Below are 6,464 nucleotides of genomic sequence, written 5' to 3'. Positions count from 1 at the left end.
CATTTGACCCAGCAATTCTACTATAAGGAAACCATAACTGCCACTCAAGCAGATATATGCTACTGATGTTCATTGTAGCTTTGTTCACAACAACAAAGAGTTGGAAACAACCTAAGTGTCCATCAACAAATGAATGGAAAGACAAGCTCTGGTATATTCACACAATGTAATACTATGCTGCATTGAGAAACAAGGAATTTATGAAATTTTATACAAAATGGGTTACCCTGGAAGACATTATGCAGAGTGAAATATCTCAGTCACAAAGGGACAAACACCGCATTAGTGTCACTGTTATAAATCTGGACTGACATCAGTGTTAGGGAGGAATCTAAGAAAAGAGGGTTTAAATAATGTGTACTACATTGAAACAGATGAAGGAGGGAATTGTTTAAAAGGAATGTATGATTAGGTATTATTTTCATGACGAGAGTCCAGAATGAGAGCTTTATGGGGGAGTGGACTTGAGGGGGGCACGATTGTATACTAATGAAAGATTTTGTTGGTTGTTTGTTGTTTTTTGTTTTGTTTTATTACTATTCAAAGAGTAAAACTAACTAGGGGTACGGGTAGGCAGGGAGGAAAATGTGCAACAGTGAATGAATATTAAAAAATGAATTTATATGAAATTTGGAAAAAAAATAAATTCTCTTACATTGCTGATGGGAATGTAAAATGCTGAAACCATTATTAAAAACATTTTGATATCTCTATAAATATTTGAAAATGAAAGTACAATTTGATCTAGCTATTTCACTACTTTGAAAAAAGATGTAAGAACTATGATATAAGTACAACCATATTTATTACAGCATTATTTATAATACCAAAAATAGGGAAGCAATGTAAAATGCCCATCAACAAACAAATGGACAAAGAAAATATGGTACATTTACATAGTGAAATTCTATGGAACTTGAAAATAAGTGAAAAATTTGTTAAACACTATACAGCAAATTGTGGTTGTTGTTATATGCCATCAAGTCGCTTGCAACTCATAGAGACCTTATGTACAACAGCTCTAAACTCTACTCTGTCCTGCGTCAATCTCATTGTCTCCGACACAATCATCCTGATTGCCCCAGTCACTGAATCAATCCACCTCCCAGAGGACCTTCCCCTCCTGCGCCTGCCCTCCAATCTCCCAAGCATGATGTCCTTCTCCAAGGAGTGGTCTCTCCTTACAACATGACCAAAGTATGTCAGACGAAGCCTCAGAATCCTTGCCTCCAGGGAGCAGCCCAGGTTAACCCTGTGCAAGATGAGTCTGTAGGTAGAAGTGGAGGTTTATCTTGACGGATGGTGGAGCAAAGAAATAAGTGGATCAGGACACTTGTGCCAAGGGCAGGGACAACACCGAAACTAATGATTAATTCCACAATAAGGGATATATTTTCACTTTTTCTATAAAATGCTTATCTGTTGGATACTTCTCTAAATATAAACATCCAGATTAAGACACACTAGGAAGAAGGATTGGCCATCCACGTCCAAAATAGCAGGCCTCTGAAAACCGTATGGACCCTATACAGCAAATGCGTTTAAAAAAAATATGAGTGCTATGTATTTAGATTTCACCAATAGACAATATAGGAGTCAAATTGATTATCTGATGGAAAGAGATAGTAAAGAAGCTCAATATCAGTGATACAAACAAGAATAGGGTCACATTGTGAAACAGATCATCATTCACTCATAAGCAAGTTCAGACTAAAGCTGAAAACAATTACAAAAAAACCGGGGGAGCCAAAACACAGCCTTGAGTCTATCTCACATAATAAGATACCATCTTAAGAGCATATTTCATGTTCAAACTAATGATCCAGTGAGTTTTTGGATGTCACCAAGTACATCTTAAGTGAAAAAGGCAAAAGAAAACCAGAAAAGACCAAAGTGTATATCAGAAGACATTTTTAAGCTTGTTCTTGTAGAAATACTAGAGCAAAAGGCAGAAATGATGAAATAAAAGAACTGAATATATAATTGCAATGAATAGCTTGAGAAATCAGAGTACTATAATAAAATGTACAAAGACCTATAGATAGAAAATCACAAACGAAGAATACAAGTGACATTTTTTACCTGGAGATACTGTTTAGCAAATATAATCTTCCAATTACAGTACTGAAAGTTGATGTGGGAAAATATTGAATAACAAAGGAAGAACCAAAAGAAAATGGATGGAATATAAACAGGCACTATAAAAAGAAAAAAATGGCTGACATTGAACCACTTCAGGAAATAGCACAGGATCAAAAACTAGTAGTAATAAAGGAAGAAGTTCAAGTTGCACTGAATATATTGGGAAAAATCTAAGGCTGATATTCTCAGATTATTAGTTGAAGTGTTTCAATAAACAAAGGTATCCCTGGACATGTTCACTTGTCTATACCCATAAATTTGTAAAAGACCTATCTGGTAAATGAAATTGAAAAGATCTGTATTTCTCCTTATTTCAGAGAAAATACAATTTAGGAGAATGAGAAGATTAGGAAAATATATCATGATTATTCCATGCAAGTAAAATGTTGATAAAGATTATTTTTTAAATGGCTGCACTGCTACTGTGACAGGGAAATTCACTCCAGATTGAGAAAAAGCTGTGGTATAGAGGGTATGAACCTAATGTCAAACGAATCTTCACTGAAAGACAGATACCAGAAAGAGAAGATCAGAAAGATAATTATTTGGTTTTTATTGACAAGTCAGATAATATAAATTATGGATAAAACAGTAAAGAAAGGTAATCTGAGAACTCTTAATAGTGTTATTGTGTAAGCTATACATGAAATAAGAGGGAGTTATTCAAACAGAACAAGAAAAACTTGAGTGTAGGAAGAAGAATATAGCATCAGGATTGTTGTTTTTGTTGTTGTTGTTGTTGTTATTATTGTTGTTATGTGCCATCGAGTCACTTGCAACTCATAGCGACACTACGTACAACAGCCCTAAACCCTGCTCTATGCTGTGCCAATCGCACTGCCTCTGACACACCCATCCCGATTACTCCAGTCGCTGAATCAATCCACCTCATAAAGGGCCTTCCCCTCCTGCGCTATCCCTCCACCCTCCCAAGCATGATGTCCCTCTCCAAGGACCTGTCCCTCCTTACAACATGTCCAAAGTATGCCAGATGAAGCCCCAGAATCCTTGCCTCCAAGGAGTAGCCTGGTTTAACCCTTACCAGGATGAATCTGTTTGTTTTCTTGGCAGTCCATAGTACATTCAATACTCTTCTCCAGCACTACAGCTCAAAGGCGTCAATTCTCCTTCTATCCTCCCTAGTCATTGTCCAACTCTCTGATGCATAACAAGTGATTGCAAAGACCATGGCCTGTATTAGACGTACCTTGGTCTCCAGAGACATACCATTGCTCTTCAGTACTTTGGAGAGGTGCCTAACAGCAGACTTTCCCATCACAATACATTTTGTCTTTCCTGGCTGCTGGTGCCAAGAGTGTTGACCATAGAGCCGAGCAAACTGAAGCTGTGAACAATCTCAATCTCTTCGCCATCCATCTTGATGCTACCAATTGGTCCAATTGGTCCAGTGGTAAGAATCTTTGTCTTCTTGACATTGAGCCTCAGTCCATAGTGAAGGCTGCAGTCCTTGATCCTCTGCAGCAAGTGCATGAGGTCCTCCTCAGTTTCAGCAAGCAGAATTAGAGGGAGAATGTATAATGACACAACCTTACTTGTGAATAGTAAGGATAAAGAATACATATTTCACAACTAGACCAACAGGTAAAATCATGATAAATAGAGAAAAAAGTGAAGCTGTCAGTTTTTAAATTAATGAATTAATTTTGCTTAGATTCACAATCAATACCTTTTGAAGCAGTATTCAAGAAATCAAGCTGTTATATTCAATAGACAAATAGGTTTCCAAGATTTCTTTAAAGTGATAAAAACAAAGATGTCACTTTAAAGACTAAAGTACATCTTGGCTACCTAACTCATAGTATTTTCAACAGCTTCATATGCATGTGCTGATTGTTGTTGTTGTTTTCATCAGGTGTGGTAAAGTTGTATACAACTCATAATGACCCTATGAACAAAAGACATAAACCATGTCCCATCCTCATCATTTATAACACACTTGAGTCCATTGCTGTAGTTACTATGTCAATTCCTCTTACTGTCGGTCTTTCCCTTACCTTTTATCTTTCCAAGTATGATGGCTATTGCAGGACAACCTCTCCTACCAAATGTCCAAAGCATGAGGGACAAATATTCACTATCTTCACCTTAAAGCAGCATTCTGGTAGCACTTTTTCCAAGATATATCTCTTTGTTCTTTTGTCAGTCCATGATATTCACTATGTTCTCCAACAATGCAACTCAAAGGCATCAATTCTCTGTCATCCTTATTCATTGTCCAGCTCTATGTTGTATAGTAGGTAATTAAAAAAAAAAAAACATAGCCTGAGTCAGACACACCTTAGTCTTTGATATGACTTCATTGTAACATCTGAATAATGCGGGTTTTTGATGAGTCTTCCTCTAATCTTGATACCACATTCCTAATCATAAGAGTCCAGTTTCATGAATCAAGTACATATTATAGTTAGACAATAAATAAGGAAGGATGTTGTTATTGTTGTTGGATGCCATCACACTAGAACTGACTCATAGCTGATGCTCCAATGGGTTTTCTAAGGCTGTAAATTGCATAGATGACTATCTTTTTCCTGCAGAGCAGCTGGTGAATTTAAAGAATGTGTTTTAGGGTTTTCATCACAAATCCTTACCATCAGGACACAAGAAGGTTCCTAAGAAATAATGTTGTTGTTGTTGTTGAGTACAGTTCACCCAGTGTTGACCCGTAACTGACCCTAAAGCAGGTTTTCAGAGACAATCAATTGCACATCCTTCTCCAGTGGAGCAGCTGGCAGATTTGAACCACTTGCATTCAGAATGGCAAAGGAGGTTTCTACCACTGGGTCACCAGAGCTCTCCAAGGAAGAATGCTGTCATTGAGTGCCATCAAGTTGAGTACGACTCATATGAACAAAAGATCTGAATGAACCCTGTTTTATAACTGTCATCATTTCTCTAATGTTCATAGAATTTCCAAAGGAATGTTCTTTAGGAAGGGGAAGTAAATCCTGCTTCCAAGCATGACTTAATCTGGGAGCTCTACCATACACCGCCCACCATGAATAACCATAATGGCATTTGACACACCAGTGGCACAGTGTTCAGTATCAAAACAATCCCAAGTTATCTCAGTACAGCAAAATGACAGACCAGTGCTGTACCGTTTAGAAGAATGCTCTTCCCCAACACAATTAGCTAGATTCTAGAGATGAGGATTAATAAAAAAAGAATAAGGAAAATTCAATTTCTTTGAATGGTGGGCTGGTGAAGAATATTGAATATGCCATGAACTGTAAAATCAAACAAATCTGTCTTGAAAGAATTTAGTCACAATATTTCTCAATGAGAATTTGTCTCACATGCTTTGGCCTTGTTAGGAGCTGGATCAGTCCTAGGACATTATAAAGTTCCAGCATCATAAAAAAAAAAGATAAAGCACCTCCAGAATATGAATAGCAGCAATATCCGTAAGCACAGCAAGGTTTGTGAGAGTGGTGTGATAGGGCAAATTTCTGATCTGTCTTACAGAGAAAATCTATGAGTTACATACAGTTGACTGGATTGCAACTGACAACAAAAACAACAAAACTTGAATAAATTGCCTCCCCAGGTCATAGATAAGCAGCTGTTTTTCAGATACAAGTAAGATAATTTCATTCCTAATTTTTTAAAAGATACTTCACAGATTATATTCAAAGCTATCATGATAAATGACATAACAAGTCCATTCTTATGTATACAGAAATGGTTTTTTCATTTGCTTGTTTGACTTATTGATGAAAATACTAATGGTGCCCCTGGAGCAATTTTACCCTTTTCTGTCAGATTGCACTTCATAACATGCTTTAAAGGTAAAATGCTTGAAAGATATTAAATCTATATCCCTGTACAGTCAAAAAAAGCTCTGTTTTCTTCTGGTTGTTGCTTCTTTGGATTATTTGAAGTGATGGCTGCATCATTGAATATGCTGCTCAGTGATGCCGTGTTGTGAAATATTGATGATATATTACTGTGAAGCAATTTGGGGCACTGATGTGAAAGGTGCTATTCAAACTGAAGTTAGAATTTTTATTTTAGGCAACACATGGTAAGGTTTGCCAGCATCTGGGAGCAGCTAATCTCAAGTTCAATTACACTTAAATTGAAAGAGAGACCAGCTATCACTATCACAGACCAAAGTGGGAGGGGAAAAAAAATAAAAAGAGAAAGGTCACTGTACCGCCTAATGAAATATCAACCATGAAATATAAAAGCCTCTAGTATTGGGTTTATCATTTTCAGCACATTTACAACAAAGAATTCCTCTAAGCAATGAGGGCAACTTCTAGAGCATAAGATATTGGCTTAGGCACTGAAAACAGAAA

This window comes from Elephantulus edwardii, unplaced genomic scaffold, assembly GCF_000299155.1.
Source record: "Elephantulus edwardii isolate Elephantulus edwardi_28Jun2011 unplaced genomic scaffold, EleEdw1.0 scaffold00107, whole genome shotgun sequence".
NCBI lineage: Eukaryota > Metazoa > Chordata > Mammalia > Macroscelidea > Macroscelididae > Elephantulus > Elephantulus edwardii.
Note: the sequence above shows the minus strand (reverse complement) of the source record.